General features: G+C 45.0%; 1 pseudogene; it reads left to right on the top strand.

Annotated features, from left to right (window-relative positions):
- Positions 1-4,322: 4,322 nt before the first annotated feature.
- On the top strand, positions 4,323-19,492 carry LOC128978673 (solute carrier family 22 member 2-like; annotated as a pseudogene).
- The last annotated feature ends 1,588 nt before the right edge of the window (positions 19,493-21,080 follow it).

Genomic DNA, 21,080 nt, shown 5'->3' with positions numbered 1-21,080 from the left:
CACCACCTCCCTGGGCAGCCCATTGCAACTGGCAATCACCCCCTCTGTGAAGAACTTCCTCCTAATATCCTGCCTATACCTCTCCTAGCACAACTTGATACTGTGTCCTCTTGTTCCTCTGCTGGTTGCCTGGGAGGAGAGACCAACCCCCACCTGCCTACAACCTCCCCTCAGCATCCCTCATCCCAGTTCAAAGAGCTCATCACACACGGCTCCATCAGTTCACGGACACAAATTCCAGTGGTGGAACTCTTGCCCTTGGCAAAATTCATACCACCTCGTGACTGAAGGAATTAAACATTCAAAGAACAAGCTCCCACAACACACCATGCTCTATGCCACAGCAAAAGCTGAGAGGAGTGAGGACTGCGCACTGAGCTGTCTTTGTCACTGAAGGACATATTCCTAGGTTGCACAATACTGAGTAGTAATTAGTGTTCAATGAGGAAATGAGCTCAAGCTGTGACTTTTGGAACTAGACATTAACTATCAGAAACTAGAGGTTTTTGCCAAATATACTGCAATTATCATCTAAGAAAAATGTGTTAGTAGTATGTGAGCCAACCGTAAAGTACACTTTATTTCCCTCAGCTGTAAAATACGTTCTCATGGTGCAATTAAATACCAAGTGCAAACACATGTTTGAAATAACATAAGCAGCCTAATAACAAGGTATGTAGGCTCCCTCTGTAGTCAGCTTTCAGATATCTAGCACTCAGTTCTGATCTCGAGGGCTGAGATCCCACGATACAAAACACTGGTGTACCACAGCCTCTTTGGCAAACCGAATTTGCTGAAATATTTTTTGACAGCCACCTTCCTCCCAGCAGGATTCTCATGAGTTCAAGTGTCATCTGGCCATCTGTAGTCAGATCTCATTGTAAGCTCAGCACTTTATGCCCTGGTTAATTTCTCAGACACATCACCATGTTTCAACACACTGTTCAGATTAACTGTGTCCTGCAGGTTGCTGCAACTGCTATTAACAGCTTGCACAGATCTGCTGTTAAGCATGTTAAGCACCACTGTAAGCTTCTGCTATACATGGATTTATATATATCACAGTATCACACTGTCACAGTATATCAGATGTTGGAAGTGACCTCAAGAGATCATCAGGTCCAACCCCCCTGCCAGAGCAGGATCACTTAGGGTAGTCCACAGAGGAATGCATTCAGGTGGGTTTTGAAAGTCTCCAGAGAAGGAGACTCCACAACCCCCCTGGGCAGCCTGTTCCAGGGCTCTGTCACCCTCACTGTGAAGAAGTTTCTCCTCATGTTGAGGTGAAACCTTTTATGTTCTAGTTTGAACCCATTGTTCCTTGTCTTATCACTGTGAACCAACGAAAAGAGCCTGGCCCCCTCCACTTGACACCCACCCCTCAGATATTTATAGACATTGATCAGATCCCCTCTCTCAATCTTCTCAAGACTAAATAGTCCCAGGGATCTCAGTCTCTCTTCATAAGGGAGATCAAGTCCCCTAAGCATCCTCGTGGCTCTCCGTTGGATTTTCTCCAGCAGTTCTCTGTCTCTCTTGAACTGGGGAGCCCAAAACTGGACACAGTATTCCAGGTATGAAGATACCTGTCCTTCTCTATTGACTGAACAGGCTTGATCAACACTGTAGACCAGCAGTGCTGAAATGTTCACTCATGCAAGACTTGTAGGAGAACACCTCAGGAGGCATCTGAATGGAAATACCTGCCTGAGGATATATGAGGGCAGCTCAGATGTCAATAACAAAAAACCTCTGGACATCAATGCAGTATCTGAAGCCAGTCAGTGGTCACTTTCACTGTAGGACAACACTTTGCTTACTGGAAATACAAGAGAATACTCAACTGACACTTGGGGTTTTCCAAGTGAAAGAATGTGGATTTGCCTCAAAAGCAGACATAAAACCTTCTGCAAGCCTAACTGGCATATTAACACAATACTTTTATTACTCTCCTCAATACTTTTATTACTCTCCTAAGCATGAATATACACTAGGTAGAGTCAGGAAAGGGAGCAAAACAGATGCTTTATGCCCTTCTTGTTGCATTTAATTTTATTTTGGCTGACCCAAGTTTTAGCTGTTAACGAATGCATACACTGCTGAGTGGTCTGTGCTGCTGGTGGGTGCGAGGTTTCAAAGCTGCTAGCGTAGTGACCTCCTTGAACATTAACAGGGGGAATAGTCCATTCCCTACTTCTGGTGTAGAAGAGACCTGAACAGAGTTGGCTAAACAATTTAGTTGTAAGCAGTCAAAGGTCTGGTGTTTCCTTAGCTGTGAAAAATGTTTATTGCAAAGTAGCAGCCCCATTTGTGATTCATGACAGTTCCTAGGTGTACACTGGTTGTTGCAATTCAGCGGACATGCTATTAATAGCCCTTTAAAATAGCATGTTACTTATCACCTTTGTTTTCCTCCAAGGTTAATTGTTTAGTTTTGTGCTTCATAAATCTCAGAGTGCTCCTCAGGGGAGATTAACTCAGGGGCAGCAGCTTGCTCAAGGGTTCCCTTCAGAAGCACTAAACAAGCTACAAAGTCACAAACTGACAGAATGGTTTGGGTTGAAAGGGACCTTAAAAACCATTAAGTTCCAACCCCTCCGCCATGCGCAGGGACAATTTCCACTAGACCAAGTTTGTCAAAGCCCCCGCCCTGCAAGCTGGCCTTGAACACTCCCATGGTGGGGGGGATCTACAGCTTCTCTGGGCAACCTTTTCCAGGGCCTCACAACCCTCACAGTAAAGAACTTCTTCCTTATCGCTAATCTAAATCTGCCTTTTTCAGTTTAAAGCCATTACTCATTATTCTATCGTTACATGCCCTTGTAAAAAGTCTCTCTCCGTTTGGTTTTGCAAGCCCCGTTTAGGTTCTGGAAGGCTGTCATAAGCCTTAGAAAGAAAGGTAATAAAATATGGGTTTTCCTAAGTGCATCAAGCGATATGTTGATCCCAGACCTGCCGGTCTCAACACAGAGAGCAGAGATACAACTGACAGACCAGTTGTAAGGAGGTGACCCACAGGGTGGGAGAAATGGCCCAGACCTGCAGAGCCGGAGGCTATTGATTGAAACATACATAATGCTACAGTTCCACTTTCCCACAGACTGCCTCCTTGAGCCCACTGATTTATCTTTATTTTAACAGGTGCCTCACTGCCCAGTTGCCTTCCCATGCATTTCAAAGAGGCAACACTTTGTTATTTTTCACTCCCATCCTTTTCTCACATGGTTTGGAGGTACAACATCTCTTATCACCTCCAGGGCGTCACAGACATGAAGGCCATCTAAACATTCCATTATCATCCCCTTTTGGGGTTCCCACAATAAAACCTCTCTGCAGAAAACTTGCAGACAGAAATCTTTGCCCATAGATGGGTTTTGTCCAAATCCATGCTTATCATGTTCAGCTGCACTGAAATTCTTCCAGCCTTCCATCATTACTTACATTGTTTGACAAAAACTAATTGTTTACAGTGCAGGAGATCAGGAAACAACATGAAAAGACCTTATGCAGCCGCAACTATGGGAACATGACATGAATCATTCTCCTCAGTAAAAGAGGCTGAGAATGTCTCCATTGCTTTTCCATATGAACAGTGTCTGACAAATTCACATGAAACAACTGTAAATTGCTGGTGATACAGAGTTATTTTACAGCAGCCTCTACCTGACACCTCCCCAGAGTGCAGGGCAGGAGGTAGAGGGCAAGGTGGGCATGCAAGGGCTGGTGACTGATCTTCAGACTACTCTCAGCTCCTTGGGTTTGGGACAGTCACATTTGAACTTCTACAAGTTCAGTCTGGGCAGTTCTGACTCAAAAGTGTCAGTGCTTACTGTAGTGACTGGATTGCTGCTCATTTGGAGCACAACAGTATTCTTTAGCTGTTAGGTATCTATAATCTGTCCTGTTGTGTCTTCTCTACTTGCAGCATGCAGGTGGTCGCTCAGTGTAATGCTGAGTATAAGCTTCTCCAGTTGTATACATACAAAGGAAAGAACAACAGTGCTTTCATAATATTTATGGCCTTGGACAAAGCAATTCTCACCTACAAACTTTTAGTGACAGACTGAAATGGTAATAATCTAAGATCTCAGTTTGGATGTGTCATATACAAAACAAAGTAACAGGCCAAAACGGGAGAGCCAAGCTGTGTTTAGAAATGGTGTTTGAGAAACAAAGGTTGTGATTCATGACTTGACAATTGACAAAGTTAATTAATTGTTTATGAGTTTTGAACAAACATTCTGGCTGTTATTTAAGCATGCAGTGAAGGGCAAAGCCCTGGAAAGCAACTGAGATATTTTAATGAGTTGCTACATACAAAGATGCCAACCCTGGATGATATTTTAGAGCAGATTGGAGAATTTGGCTTCTTCCAGAAACAAACCCTCTTTGTTTTATGCCTGCTGTCTGCTGCCTTCACCCCAGTATATGTGGGTATCATCTTCTTCGGGTTCACCCCTGGGCATTGCTGCTTCAGTCCTGGGGTGGCTGAGCTAAGCCAGAAGCGTGGCTGGAGCCTGGAGGAGCAGCTGAATCTCACAGTTCCTGAGTGGCACAGCCACGGGGTTGGCTTCAGCAGTTGCTGCAGGAGGTATGAAGTAGACTGGAATGCAACAGGTGTCAGCTGCACTGACCCCCTTGACAGCCTCATGGGCAACAGGACCACTGTCCCCCTTGATCTCTGTCAGGATGGCTGGGTCTATGACTCCCCAGGGACCTCTCTCGTGACTGAGGTAAGACACAGTTTGTCCAGCAAAATTACTCTTGCCTACACACCTTGAAGCTGGGCATCACTGGGTTAGTAAAGTGTGCTTCTGGCACAGAGCGTGAGCAAAGATTTATGTGGATAAATAATGGGAAACTATTGATTCTCCTGGCAGGATAGTACTGCAAGCCTGCCATCAGCTGGACGACAGCTATTCTCATAATTCAGTATTTCAGTCACAAAATTTAGGACAGTACCCTGTGGCCCAAACTGAGGAATTTCATGTTTGGGAGATAAACAGTGTACTGAACCAGACGCAGATGGGGCTGAATTTGAGTTAGCAACATTCTTTTTTTCCCAACTTACACTATTTGAACGAGTTTAGAAAGAGAAAAACTGCAAATTGTGCAAACCAGTATCGACAGTCTAAAAGCTTTGTAGACATCTGAAATATAGTAAGGACTTCAAAAGAGATCTTTTCTACTCCTCCAGTCCCAAACCTGTGTTAATTATACCTAAATCACCTAGCACCTTGCTCCTGTAACACGTTCTTAGTAAAACTGCAATGCTGGCTACTTCACAGCTTCCTGGGGCAGGGTATTCATATTCCCTTGCTTCACTGTCATCAGTGTTACAAAGCGACTTCATCTCACTGCCACCACAGCTGGGTGGGGGCAGAGAAGAGCATTCCAGCCCTCCTCTGCATCAGTTGAATCAGGGAAACCAGATATAAACTGTGTTGTACAGCCCCAGTAAACCCATCCAGGTTAGAAAGAGGTAAAAGAAGCAGCCAGAGACAATCAAGCTTTTTCTGGGCTGAAGTCCAATTACACTGGAATGAATATTTCCACCTATAGAGAAGTTAGTACCATTTTATCTCCCCTTGCTGGGTGATTGTTGGTAATCTGTTAATTGTAAACCAAAACCAAGTAATGGAGTAGCAGTTCACTGAAGACAAAGGTCAACCAAATCTTGGGCATTTTGCCAGTCCTAATGAAGAACAGGACAACCACCTCTTGTCTGGGCTCATGGCAGCCCTACACCTCTCACGCCTGGCACTACTTTCACACAATGAGATAACACACAGCTGGACCTCAGCACCTGGGAAGGAAATGATGCTCCAGTGTCCTCCAAATGTCAAGCAGATGGATAGGGCGGGGAGGAGAGATCTTTCTGAACTTTTTAATTTGTTAGTTTGGAGTTTCTCTCGCTTTCTCACTCTCCTGACAAGTCATTGTGCAATCATTTTCCAGGGTGTAACTTTTCCACAAGTCTGGGAAAATATGGACAAGATGGATTGCAGATGTCAATTTCAGGGTCTAGAGGGTTTTTTTACCAGAGCCCATTTTCCAGTTGTTTGTCTCTGATCTCCCTGCTGAATAGCCATGTTTTGTGTGTTAAGTGTTCCTGTTCTTCTAACTGTGGTTGCCCTTGCAGTTTAACCTGGTGTGTGAGGACTCCTGGAAGCTGGACCTCTTCCAGTCATGTGTGAATGCTGGGTTTTTTATTGGCTCCATGAGTACTGGCTACATTGCAGACAGGTAGGTAGTAGGCAGAGAGGTGTAAGATGAACCGTTCCATCTGGTTATATCTGCTTTCTGCATGCTGCTGAACAACATTCACAAGTCAAAGAGGAAAAAAAAAAACGCAATTAAAACTTGATTCAAAAGGCCCATGTGTCACTTACAAAGGTGTGGATGGTAGTTCCCTGTTTTCAAAGGCTGCTGTGACCAAGGAAGTAACTGAAACATCATGATGGTTTGCTCCACTTTTATGGCCTCTGAGTTGGCTCCATGGAGAATCATCACATTCACTAGCAAAGAGAATTTTTTCTTTCATGGTAGCAAAACACAAAGTGAACTCAAGAGTTTGAGATGAAATTTTAACTCAGGCACAAAGAACTATTTACCCATCTTTGTGGCAAATTTGGTTTACATCAATTTTAGCAGTATCCAAATGGCCCTAAATCAGTTTCAAAATAGGAAAGTTTCTCTCAGACCCAGAAATAGAGCACACAGTCCCCCGCAACATCCTTCTCTTTGAGTCCAGGAGGTGTGGATTCAATGGGTGGCCTCTTCAGTGGATGAGGAATTCTCTGGATGGTCACATTCAAAGGATAGTGGTCAATGGCTCAATGTCCAGATGGAGACAGGTGACAAGTGGTATCCCTCAGGGGTCCATACTAGGACGAGTGCTGTTTAATATCTTCATCAATGACATAGACAGTGGGATCAAGTGCACTCCCAACAAATTTGCAGATGACACCAGGCTGAGTGGTGCAGTCGATATGCCAGAGGGACAGGATGGCATCCAGAGGGACCTGGAAGAGTTGGAGAGGTGGGTCCAGGTGAACATCATGAAGTTCAACAAAGACAAGTGCAAGGTACTGCACCTGGGTCAGGTCAATACCCATTATCAATACACGCTGGGGAATGATAAAATTGAGAGCAGCCCTGCTTAAAAGGACTTGGGGTTCTGGTGGAAGAAAGGCTGGGCACGAGCCAACAATGCATACTTGCAGCCCAGAAGGCAAATCACATCCTGGGCCCCATTAAAAGAAGCATGGCCAGCAGATCCAGAGAGGTGATTCTGCAACTCTATTCTTCTTTGGTAAGACCTCATCTGGAATACTGTGTCCAGCTCTAGGGCCCTCAACACAACAATGACATGGACCCGATGGAGCAGATCCAGAGCAGGGCCACAAAAACAGTCAGAGGGCTGGAGCAGCTCTGCTACAAAGACAGGCTGAGTGAGTTGGGGTTGTTCATCTTGGAGAAGGCTCCAAGGAGACCTTATAGCAGTAACTGAAAGGGGCCTACAACAAACCTGGGGAGGGACTATTTACAAGGGCATGTAGCACCAGGATAAGGGACAATGGTTTTACATTAGAGGAGGGGCACAGCTGTCCTCCATAGCACTTCTGCAGTATCACAGATGGAACTGTGTTTGTCTCACTGCTCCCGGCTTCCACATTTCATTGCAGGCAAATGCATAATTGTTATAGGTTGTGCACACCATCTTTTTAGGGCTACTATAGTCCCAGCAAACCCCATCCTGTCCTTCCACGTGAACACACCTGCTTGTGAGGAAGCTCACCTGTACATGGACAGACCACTTTCCAGTCCTCAGTAAACCATTATCTTACTGCCAGTTAAAAGACCCTTTTTAAAAGCTTTTTGCTTAAATGGATTTTTCATCAGAAGACAGTGTTTTAGCCAAGTGACTCTTTCTGGCCACATCTTGCATGCAGTTACATCTTTGGCAAAAAGCTCTCTCAAATGAAAGACATCAAGTGGCTACAGCAATGCTGCAAAGACCCTACACCCAAGCTTCAGTCCTGGCCTGGATTCTTCTGTCTGATTTGAAGGACAAAGGTTGACATGTTTACGCCAATTTTTGCTTTTCTTCACATGCACTTTGGAAGATCTTGGTTTCTCTTTAGCACTAGAAACATGTGTCAGCCCTCCCTCTACTCTTTCCCTTAAATTCAAATCCTTGTTTTTTGGCCTAATGTTTTTGGAAGTATTCCACTCTTTTCCCCAGTACTCAGCTTGTGGGATGCAAAGGGGAGGATATATAGCAGCTACTCACCCAGGCATGACAAGACATGAAAGAGCAGTGAACAGATCATACACCCATCAGAGGCACCACTCTGCCTTTTCAGCACAGAATTAGATGAAGCAATCATGTTCACTAGCAAAGGCACTGCTTGGCAGCATATGGCTGTGACAGCCAATAGGAACCAGAGCTCTCCCTGGTTCAAAATGCTGAAGGATATTCTTACCAAGGTCTATTATCAAGCAAAAGTATGGAATGACATGAGGGACTAGGATGCCATTGCTGCTACGATAAAGTACATCTAGGGGGTGTCTACTGCTCTGCTTGCTGCCATCCTGCCCCAGTTCACTGTGATCCCTGCACTGCAGACATGCAAGAGCAATACAAAGCCCCATACACAGAAAGTGTTGTGCTTAGGGCAAAAAAAAAAAAAAAAGCCTCAAGTTTAGTAGAGGGACTGAAGAAAAGGCCCACGGACTCTGTGTTTGCTGGATCTGAGATATCCATCCCCTTCTTGTTCAATAGCCTGAGTGCAGCTGAGTGCTACTTTTAGTATGTGTGAGATTGCTGGAACCCACCACACTTGAGAAAACTGCTGTGAATGATTTAGGTGATTCAGGGGAGGTTTCATAAGTTCTTAACGTGTTCCTCTCTGAGGGATTAGATCTACTCATTTACTTAATTTGTCTCTGGACACGTATCTGGGAGCTGACTGACATTCAAGAGTCATAGGTGTCTCAAAAATTGGACTTCCATGTCCCTAGAGAGCTCCTGAGGTCAGTGCTAACATGCAGCATTGCACCTTTGCCTTTCAGAGCTGGGGCACTGGGAGAAAGCTCCTCTCAATGTCTGATAAAATTCTCTTGGGCTGGACTTTAAGGTAAGTAAAAAATGCCTGTGTTTCAGCCTCATGACAGGAGAAAAGTTCAAGTAATGGGATGCTGATGTTATTACAGAGAAAAGAAGACCTTTTTTTGGCTGGCATTTATTGTGCTATTTTTGTTAGTGGATATTGGCTAATACATCTCGTCAGCTAGAAAACAAATGTCTCTCCAGTGTTCCAGCGAGCTTGTTTCTTTTGGAAATAATTTATTTCTGACTATCCGTGAACCGCAGTGATACAGGAATAACAAATAACAGGGAGGTACAATACTCTCTTCAAGAAGAGTTTAAGATTGATGAAAAAATAGGTAAAGGTCACAGTTATCAAACAAGAGCAGTCATCAAGCAAGTCCATCATCAGTAAGTTTGCAGATGACACCAAGCTAGGAGCAGGTGTTGATCTTTTGGAGGGCAGGAGGGCCCCACAGAGGGACCTTGACAGGTTGGATGGGTAGGCAGAGGCCAGTGGGATGAAATTTAACAAGGCTAAGTGCAGGGTTCTACACTTTGGCCACAACAACCCCATGCAGTGCTACAGGCTGGGGACAGAGTGGCTGGAGAGCAGCCAGGCAGAGAGGGACCTGGGGGGTGCTGGTTGATAGTAGGCTGAACATGAGCCAGCAGTGTGCCCAGGTGGCCAGGGCACACTGGCCTGTATAAGGAATAGTGTGGCCAGCAGGACAAGGGAGGTTATTCTTCCCCTGTACTCAGCACTGGTCAGGCCACACCTTGAGTACTGTGTCCAGTTCTGGGCTCCGCAATTCAAGAGAGATGTTGAGGTACTGGAACGTGTCCAGAGAAGGGCAACGAAGCTGGTGAGGGGCCTGGAACACAAATCCTATGAGGAGAGGCTGAGGGAGCTGAGGTTGTTTAGCCTGGTGAAGACTAGGCTCAGGGGAGACCTCATTGCTGTCTACAACTGCCTGAAGGGAGGTTGTAGCCAGGAGGGGGTTGGTCTCTTCTCCCAGGCAACCAGCAGAGGAACAAGAGGACACAGTCTCAAGTTGTGCCAGGGGAGGTGTAGGCTGAATATTAGGAGAAAGTTCTTCACAGAGAGAGTGATTGCCCATTGGAATGGGCTGCCCAGGGAGGTGGTGGAGTCACTGACGCTGGAGATGTTCAAGAGAAGACTGGATGAGGCACTTGGTGCCATGGTCTAGTTGATTGGATAGGGCTGGGTGATAGGTTGGACTGGATGATCTTTAAGGTCTCTTCCAACCTGACTGATTCTGTGATTCTAAGATCCCCATTACACAGCTATTTCATCTTTGAAAGGTAGGCTGAAGAGCCATATTAGAGCATTTCCTGAACTCATTAGCTGAGTCAACTAGAAATGAGCAACAGCCTGAAAACAGAGGACAGGGGATTCCCTTGACCTTCCATCAAGTTGAAAAATATTGCAAAGGGAAGAGCAAATACAGACTCCCACTCAAAATGAACGGAGAAAAGGGAGACAGGGACCATCTCCAGCCTCTTCAAACCATTTGGTTTACCAATCTACCCTACCAGCAGCTAAGTTCGTTCTTCTTTCTTCTTTCCTTCTGCAGGTTTGACTGCAAACTCTGCCTCCTGGCCACAATCTTCATCAATGCAGTCTCAGGGGTTCTCATGGCCTTTGCACCAAGCTGCACCTAGGCAGTGATCTTCTATCTGATACAGGGACTGGTCAGCAAGGAAGGCTGGCTGATAGGCTACATCCTCAGTTACGGCTGCTTGCAATTACACGTTCTGGGCAGCAATCCTGTGCTTTGCAGCAGGGCTGAACCCTGCTTGTGCCATCCCATCTTTAAGGAACTGTAACAAGAGCACACAGTGACACTGTGATTTTCACTGCCAAATTGCACCTCTTTGCTTAAATGTAGTTGTATGAGACCCAAGCTTGCACCAAACTGTAAACATAAATGCAATGATAAGGAGGCAGCTCTGAATACTAGGGAGTGTCTGTACCTGGAGAGGAAGATGATAAAATGAAGGATAAGGCCTAGAGACAAGAAGTAATGAAAATGCTGCAAGGATGTATGACGCTTTTCTGGGAAAGGCAACAAGTGGTGCTGTGAGAGGTAACACTGGTGTTTCACAGCCTGGGTGCTAGAACCATTTTTGCTGTACTGTTTTGTCGCAAGACGGGGCTGCACACAGACCAATATGATCGGCAGAATCCATTTATTGAGTTCCAAGCTCACACTTATATATCCTTACAGTTAATTATGCCTACTAGTCAACTACTGATTGATTTACAGCTAGGTGTCAACCCCACCTCTTGTAGGTTAAACATTCCATTCGGCTTAATCACAACATCCTGTTTTTCTCAGGCCCGTTACTTTCCAGCTTTTCCCTCCTCTGCCCAAGGACACTGCAGCCCTGCAAGTTTGCAAGTCACAATGATTCAGCTAAACCCATCTTGTCCTAAGGCGCTGTATATCTTCTTCAGTAAAGTCCATCAGGCCTTCATGTCCTTTCTTTACCAACCATTCCTCAACACTGTTTCACATGTTTGGCAGGTAAGGAGGTTCTGTTCCCAAGCCGTACAGGAAGAGGGAACCAAAAGCAAGCAAATGCCAGTTATGTATTTCACTTTCCCATTTAGTTCTTAGCCAGAAGGAGTTGGAGGAAGAAAGTAATGTTTGCCCTTTATTAATGGGCGAGAGCCTGACAACCTCGAAGGCAAAGTCCCCAGGTGATCAAAGGAGGAAGGACTTGTCTGAGATTTACACTTTCCCCTCCAAAATCATGTCTGCACAGCATACCACAAGGGCATGGACACACACAGGAGCTTCACCTGTTTCTAGCTGGCAGGAGTTACCCTCCCTTGACTCTGCAAATCCATTTATTTCACTCTTATGATTTGTCTTTGCAGTTGCAGAATTTGTTGGCTCAAATTACCAGGGAGCAGTTGGCATCACTTACCAGCTTGCCTTCAGCCTGGGACTCCTTGCCCTCACTGCCCTGGTTTATGTGCTTCTACACTGGAGGTAGCTCCAGCTCACAGTGACACTGCCCAATTTCTTCCTCCTGCTCTATTATTGGTAAGTGACTGCTCTTAGAACTCACAGTAACAAGGAGCCCAAAACAGGGGACTGTAACTGGGTGCTGAGGCATCTGCTGCGGCACTACATGTAGGATTTTCAAGACTACAGCAGTTCAGATCTGGTATTTTTCTGTGGTTTTGTTGTCCCAGCCATTCATCACAGAATAAGTCCCTATTTCTTGAACAGTATTTGAGCTACTGTGAAATGCAAGTTTTTCTAATCATCAACTAAAAATAGTGTGGGGATTTTTAATGCAATCAACAGAGTTCTGTTAACTATTTGCAAACAAACTGAGTGAAAATATTTGGGTTGAGGGTTTTTGGTTTTTTGTTTTTTTTTTTTAAGTTTGATTTTAACATGGACAAACTGAAGAGTCGTATTTGCAGCCGTTTTGTTTTATATCCACAGGATATTAGCCATTTCTAAAACATGTCAACAAAATGTATCTTAGGATACTGTTACCATATGATTATAAACTGGTTTAGTCTTTAAAAAAAAAAAAAGAGGCTATGTTGTCATTCAAGTGGAGCACAAATCGGAGTGCAGTCACTGACAGAGTTACAATGGAATTCAATACCACCCTTAGATATTCAATACACACCAGGATGATAGTCTGAGAAACTCAGTTCCATTTTCATTTTCTATGTACTAGTAACTTGCATTTTCCCCCCCTGTAGCTGTCATATGTGTTGCAGGTGTCTGCCAGAGTCCCCTAGGTGGCTCATAGCTCAAAAGCAAAATGACAAAAGGGTGCAAGTTAAGTACATTGCAAAGGGAAATAAGAAGAAACTACCTCTCTCCTTCCAGGTGACTGCACTTGCTGCATATATGCAAACCTTGGGGCAAATAATGTTCTGGGTTTAGGATTGGTTTGGATTTAGAGCAGGGAGCAATTTGACAGCTAAAAGCATTGCAGTTCTCTAAAGCAAAGGCAAGTAGGTTTTTCTACCTTTGACTGCCTAGGACCATTGCAAAGCATATTTGGGAAAAGAAGCTTGCAAAAATAGACAACAGAAAAGCAAAATTCATCCTTGAAGTAGTATCAATCAACAGTAAATTTGCCAAATCTCATGTCTGAATATTCTAGATCATCCTTATTCATGTTTGGTTTTTTTTAAGCTGCTTCATCCCATGCAACATATACAGGAATGTACAGATATGAAATCTACATAAGTTTTCATGTTTCCCTTCCCCAAAAAACTCTGGAGAAATTATTTTGTCTTCAGTTCTTTAACTGGCAAATGAAAAATTTCATCCTCCCATTAATCCAGAAGAAAATTTGTTGCAGTGCTCACCACCCCTACCTGCTGTAATCTCTTGTCCCTCTGTCACTTGTGCTCCTAGAGGCTCAGTTCTGAAGGAAAAGATGGAGAAAAGCTGAAACAATTTTTAGACCTGATCAGGACACCTCAGATCTGAAAACATACCTTCAGTTTGATGTACAGTTAGTAAAGGAAGGCTTTTGCAGCCCAAATGAAGGTGTGTGATTCAGTGCCCTAAGTCATCATCTTTGATTTAAGCCTGTTTTGCTCCTGACCAGCTGCCAATCTCAGTTCTTTGCATAAACTCTCTCCCAAAGGGTTTGGCTTCATCTGCACCCTGGTTTCTGCCCAGGTTCACAAGCTCTGTCCTCTACCAGGGGGTGATCATGCACATGGGAATAGCTGCTGGGAATGTGGATCTGGATTTCCTTTATTCTGCGCTTGTTGAGTTCCCAGCTGCCTTCATCCTCATGCTAATGCTGGATCGCATTGGTCATTGTTACCCCTGGTCCATGGCAAACCTGATTGCAGGTGGTGCTTGTCTCCTTACAGTGTTAGTGCCAGACAGTGAGTCATGCAGACCTCCTCTGGCAATTAATTCTATTCCTGTCTCTTGGTTATTGCAAGGAAAAAGGAAACCAATCTTTGCTAACCTGGCCCATGTCGGTATTGTGATCCAATGAAGACAATACCATAAAAGCTAACGTATGTCCCACCATCAGCATTTATACCAGCTAGTGAGAGGCTGGAGAAATTGAATTCTATAATTCTATGATTCTATGATTCTGTGAAAGAATTACGTTTCCCAAATGGCAACAAATCAGATGGCCAGCTTGGACCTGTCAGAGCACAAGGCATGACATGTTAAGACTGCAATTTTTCTATGACATGAAATTTAGATTTGAATGCACAGCTCAGAGTTTTCATCCAAAAATCCCCATGGTTTCTGTTTCTGAAAAGGCAAATTGTATGGGCACATGCACACATTGCAAACACTATCTGGGTGCTTTCTACAGATCTACAGATCAACAGTGCTGCTGCCATAAATGCAGAATGTTGAGCAACCATGACAGGCATTTGGCTTTTGTTTAGCTAAGCATTCTCTCTGGGGGCCTAATCTCAAAGCATTATGCCCCTTAAGGGCCATTAAATGAAATCTTTCCTCTTACTTCATGGAATACAACTATACTGAAACCATAGACATAATAGTGCCAAACAACTATCAATTTGTGGGGGGGCAAGGCAAAAAACCCACAAAATTTTACAGAAAAATGTCATAGATTAAAAAAAAAAAAAAAGAGCCAAGATGTCCAGGCAATGTAAACTTACCTTAACAAGTGACTGGGGAGTGCAGAGTCTATGCAAGGGACCACTGGGCTTTGCTGGGAGAGTGCAGGGGTGGGAATCTCATGAGCTCACTGTTGCTGCCTGTGACAGGCTATGGAGAGCAGCAGTAGCTGGGTGAGTGCCCTGCAGCAGTAGACAGTCATAGCCAATGAAGACACTGCTACCAAGCTGGCTCAGCCCACCAGGCTTGACAGCAGCACCCACCAACAGAGACCCTAGACCTCTCACCAGCCCTGAGCTGAGCCACCCTCAAAGCCCATGGCAGCCCAGCTCTCCACAAAAGGGTTGTTTTCCACTCAGGCTGGCTCTGCAGGGGGCAATAGGGCAGACAGAGCCCTGGTGAGGAAGTAGGAATACTCCTGGGCTCCCACAGCTGCAATTGCTGCAAACCACATGCCACACTGCTATCTCAGCTCTGCCAGCAGGGCTTAGCAGCAGTAAAATACTGCCCTTGGCTGATGCAACCATTAGCTGGTTAAATGAGGAAGACACCATGCTTCTCATGCACTAATAGCTGAAGCAGCTGAAGCCACAATCCAAGGTCAATCTGGGGTTTAAAATTCCACATGGCATGCAATGGTGTCCTGTACTGACTCTATGCAGAGGGCTGAGATAATAATTTATTTACAGCAGCCATCTATAACTGCAGGTGTGAAAACAATTGTCACACAGGGAGACAGGGGGACAATCCGAACTTGTCCCAGCCTGAAAGTCATCAGAAGTCTCTCTGCAATAGTACAGAGTACCTTACTGAGAAGCAGATTTCAACTGCTAAACAATGTAGCTGCCCTCTGTCTCATTTCATTTAAGCATGAAGAGGTTTCTGGCATAAGCATTTGGTTAATGCACTGGATAATTCAAATTATTTTGTATTACTGATTTCTTGTCTCTGTGACAGCAGCCTGTGAAAGTCTAAAATCTTGGTTATTTGCTTGAATCACAAGACAACTGCGTTATAGATTCCTTATTGAGTGAAAGGGAACACCATCATGTGCTGTCCTCTTGACCTTTTATGACAGCAATTCTATTGTTTTCTTAAATTAAATCTTTAATGACATTTTATGTCAAGAGCAAAAAGAAACATGGTTTTGTATTCCAACCTTAATGGGCAAAATGTCTTTCCAGCTCTTTACTTGCTTAAAATGGCTGCAGCTTGCTTGGGCAGAATGGGAATTACCATGTGCTATGAAATCGTTTGTGTGGTAAATCCTGAGCTCTACCCAACATTCCTCAGGTAAGTGCATAACCTGCTGCTAGCTGGCAAAAAACACTGTGTTTCTCTTGAAGAGACCACGAGAGGTCAGCTCAAGGCTGTGCATGCAGCTGAGGAGTCTGTGACTCATGCACTGCCCTGGAAGAGGACTTTGCATGTGTAAGACACGCCTTGCTAAGATGGAGGAGAACTCCTGGGTGGTGCAGCAGAAATCCACTGCTTTCCATGACCAAAGATCCTTCCCCACTTCAGAGCCCAGCGCTGAGGAAGCAGGTTTCTGAAAGGATGTTTAAGCAACCTTCCCAAACATCCTGCAGACTCCCCTTCCAGTGCCATTCAGTAAACCAGAAGTCAAATGTTCATTAATCTCTCTGTCCAGTACAGGGTTATGTTTAATGTCTTGCCTTGTCTAACTCTCTCTGTCCTCACACTTGCATGGGAGAATGCTCTACACTTGCTTTCTTTTGAGTATGTTCACCATGGTAGAAGGCAGGCCTTTCTAAGCCCTAGGGTGTCGTCTGACTTTTTCTCCACGAGGTTCATGATCCATCCTTTTTCCCATCAGCTGCACATCCCCTGGGCAGGGTTCTGACCTGCTCTTTACACCCTGCTCCCAGCTGCTGCAGATCCTGCCACTGCACTGGGCTGCAAAGCTGCGTGAGGCACCTCTAGTCAGAGCTGTGAGCATGCAGGTGTCCAGCTTTGCAGGAACCTGGGAGTCCTTGTTTGCTCATCCTTGTGCAATCTTGGGGGGATCATAACCCCCTTCCTTGTGTATAGACTAGCAGAGCTCTGGCAAGAACTGCCCCTGCTCACCTTTGGTAAGAGCAGTGAGGTGGGTCAGTTGGTCACAGGTTCGATGAGGGAGTTTGGTGAGCTATTTCTTGCCTTTTAAAAAGAAGCAGAGATGTGTATAGACACGTGCCTGTGTACACATGTCAGGCACAGCCTGGCAAGTCTGTTTCATCTGTGGGTGTGTGGAAGTTGTGCCAAGGTCATCCCTTAGCCTTTTCTGCAGCAGAAGTCTTTGACTTCCTGCTGAGCCCTCCACAAGGAAGGAACATCTTTGGATCCTGCCCCTTTTGCGTGCATATGGTTAGAGGACTTGTGGTCCAAGTAGGATAGCTTCCTGTCTTTCTCTGAAAAAGTCACACTCCACCTCTTGCTGCCACTGCAGAGTCCCAGTCTGACAAGGATCCTATGGCAAAGCAGCATGTAGCTCTAATGTTAAGACTATCTATCTGAAAAAAACCTAAGGGCTACCCTGAAAGTTTGCTACTGCACATATTTAGATCACTGAGCTCAAAAGTACTGTCTGCCCTCAGTATGGTAATAGCAGGCTCTTAAAACTCAGAAGGTGAAATCAGGTGAAATTGGCTAGATGGGCTGGTTGCAAACTTTTGTGTGTGTCCTAATCTAGCCAAAAGTAGGGATGACAGTTAGTTAGTGTCATCTCAGTCCCACACCAGCTGGACAACTAGAGCCAAAATCATAGAATCAGTCAGGGTTAGAAGGGACCACAAGGATAATCTAGTTCTAACCTCCCTGCCATGTGCAGGGATACCTCACACTATATCAGGCTGGCTAGAGCCTCCTCGAGCCTGGCCTTAAACACCTCCAGGGATGGAGCCCCAACCACCTCCCTGGGCAACCTGTTCCAGGGTCTCACCACCCTCATGGTGAAGAACTTCTTCCTTACATCCAGCCTGAATCTGTTTCCTTTGCACTGCGTGCACAAAGCAAGGCAGCCAGACCACTTCTGGGACCATGGCCCAGAATGGCTTTCCAAGTCTCAGATGCACCTCAGAAATATGTGCAGATACTGAAAAATTAGAACGATATAGATAAAAAGCCAAAAGTTATTATAAATTCAAGAAGTCCTTACTCAACTGTCCAACAGCTTGGAAATAATCACAGACATGACCATTGTCTTGCCTTTGTGAGCCCTGTTCTGTGTTTGCAGCTGTGATTAGCTTAATTGATGGTGGCTTGGTTTTGCTTCTACCTGAGATGAAGGGAAAAAGTCTGCCTGAGACCACTGAAGATGCTGAAAATTTGCACAGGTATGGCCTTAAGGACTCTCCTACAAAGCAAAGCAACTTTCCTTCACAGCCACAAAATCTGCTAAGAAAAAAATTATTGCACATCTTCGAGGATCTGCTGGATTTTGTTATAGACATATAAATAGAATGGATGGCTGGTGGGTAACTCATCCCCAGGTAGAAAGATCAGGCTCAGGCCTCTCTTGCATAAAATGATCAGAATCCACTAACACCTTACACGGGAGCCAGACAGTAGGTGAAGGTGTGGTTTCACAGGTCAGCTGAAAAGCATTAGTCTGGGCTTTGGTTGCTCCTTAGGCAGGGCATGCAGCCATTCTGCCTTGACAGGCATCTGTAAGCATGGGGAAATGCATCCTTCCTGCCACAGCTGTCTGTCAGCAGCAGCTGAAGGAGACTTTCAAGCAGAAGAGCACCTTGGCACAGTGGCAGGAGCTCTTGGCAGCCATCCTATCTGCTACAGAAAGGTGAGGCAGAGAGATGAAGGCACAGCTTCCCTGGAGAAAGATAAGTAGATTGATGGCCTGGAAATCCTTCTTGAGCTGGCTCTTGTAGCCTGTGCAAAGTAAAGCTGGGGAACACAACCCTCAGTCACACCATACTCCTGAAAAATTAGCTGTCCCATCTAAGCACCTGTGGGTGCTAGGTGCACCCACATGTGCCCCACCCTTGCTCACCACCCTGGTCTTATGTCTCATATGCAGCTGTGGCAGTGAGGGGACTGCTCATATCTCCAGAGATGCTCACACCCAATGAGGACACAATTGGCTGAGATACGGTTTTAAACCTGGGGAAGCAATGCAGGCACTTTCTCCTTCTAGCATGATTCACACCCGCTGAAGCAGTTCCCAGGATGAGGGTACAGCTCCACAGGCACTACAGTAGCTGCTCAGACTTACTGAAGCTGATGCAGAAGCCAAACTGGGTTTTCACTCACCTGATAAAAAAATTGATTGTGGGAGGAGAATGGTCCAACCTGGCCAGAAAGGAATGGCAACATAGCACAGGATAGAGCATGGAGATGTTGCCTCTAGAAAAATATGGAAACTCAATACATACAACCATACACCCAGATGTTACTTTAGGAATCACCTAGAATAACATTTTTTTACAGAAGAAAATATTAGTTAAAGGCACTAATGCTACTCAGATTATAGAATTTCCAGACAGCAGTGCAGCTGCAAGGAGGCCACAGAAAGTCTCCAATTTACTTGTTACTTTGATGCTCTTCAGATTAATCTCATTTGGAAAAGGTGCCAGTGATGAGACGTTCACTAAACTTAGTTTTCAGTCAATATAGGCATAGAGATTACATGCTGGGTCATGGGAGCAGTATCCGCCATTTGCCTCTTCCCCTTTCTTTCCACAGGCAAGAAAGAAATAAAGAAAAAGCAATTTATCTCCATGTTCTGACTTCTGAAGCTGCTCACAAGTAAGGATCATAGAAGCATAGAAGTTGTTCATTTAGGACCATGGAATCATCTAGGTTAGCCAAGCCACCATTAAACCATGTCCCTAAGCACTACATCTACACATCTTTTAAACACCTCCAGGGATGGTGAAGAAATTTTTCCTACTATCCAATCTAAATCTCCCCTGGTGCAACTTAAGGCCATTTTGTCTCGTCCTGCCACTTGTTATTTGGGCAAAAAGACTGACCCCCCTCTTCACAACAACTTCCTTTCATATATATGGAGGGTAAAGTCTCTCCTGAGCCACCTTCTTTCCAGGCTAAACAATTCCTTAGCCAGTTTTGATAAGACTTCTGCTTTAGACCATCATCTTTTTTGCCCTTCTTTGGACACACTCCAATACCTCAAGTACCCCTTTTACCCCAGATCTGCCTTTCTTAGGGCATGGAAGTAGAAGATGAGTGGCAGAGCAGCTGTAGCAAGCCCAGCTCTTGACCCCACATGCAGGGGACAAGCCAGAACAACGTGATGGTCTTTTCACCATTGCACTCTCCCAGCTGCCAGCAGCCTGTGGCTTGGAGACTTCCTGAGCCAGAGGTAATCTGCCTACATTTCTGCTCCAGTCCCTCATGGACCATTCCTCCACAGTTTTTAATGTTTGCCTTCTGAACACATTCACACTTCTGGCATCCCAGAGCAATTGGTGGCAGCAGCTCATATAGTGGAAGTGGGAAATGCATGAAGGAAGTTATAAAATTAAGTTGCTCACTCACAGGTCACTTCTGTAGTGAGTGGGAATGTACTCATGTGGCCAACTCACCTCCACCCAGCTACACCTGATTCTGCATGAAAACAAGCATGTAGGCAACAACTGATTTACTGCCACAATTCCCCTACATCACTTAAAATCTTGGTACTGACAGTTCATCTGTGGCTTCTGATGATCAACAAATTTGCTCTGTGAGACAGCTCCTGCAGTCCAGCAGCAAGCAACTCCACTACAGAACCTGCTTCAGGAGCCCAGGGCATTCAGAAGGCCCTCTTCCCTCTCCTTGATAATGAGAAATAAGTATTAAAAAAAAAAAAAGCACTTCTAAGCCCAGACTGGCTTTTATGATTTGGCATCTCAGAATTTGACTAGGTATTAGACAAGCTGAAAAATAGAAAGGAAGGTGAACAGCAGTTGTAGGCAGTGAAACCTCAGGACCTGGGAGGCTGCATCTAACTGCAACAACATCAGGGATCAGTGGAAGAAAGCCCATCACAAACACCCACTGGGGGTGGCATGAACAATAAAAGGACACTGTGCCCTTCATATTAAACCATATTCATGTTGGTGTTTATGTAGAATTGTTTTCCTTACACCGTAAGTTTAGGTTTCTGCATAACCAAACTCCAGAACAGCTGTCAGGGGTAAGGACTGAGGTGGCAAGGGAAAGATGAGCCTAAGAAATTATATGGGTATGTAGATCTCCTTCAATAGCATACTGGAAAAACACTGCTGTAGCGCTTCTGAAGGTAGAAGGGTCCTCTCCACAGCCCTTTGGAAGCACTTAATTCACATCATATTTATCAATTTGTATATATTCTCTGGCTTGGGGTTCGTCTCCTG

This window comes from Indicator indicator, chromosome 2 (assembly GCF_027791375.1).
Source record: "Indicator indicator isolate 239-I01 chromosome 2, UM_Iind_1.1, whole genome shotgun sequence".
In the NCBI taxonomy this organism is placed as follows: domain Eukaryota; kingdom Metazoa; phylum Chordata; class Aves; order Piciformes; family Indicatoridae; genus Indicator; species Indicator indicator.
Note: the sequence above shows the minus strand (reverse complement) of the source record. Positions and strands in the feature narration are given on the sequence as shown.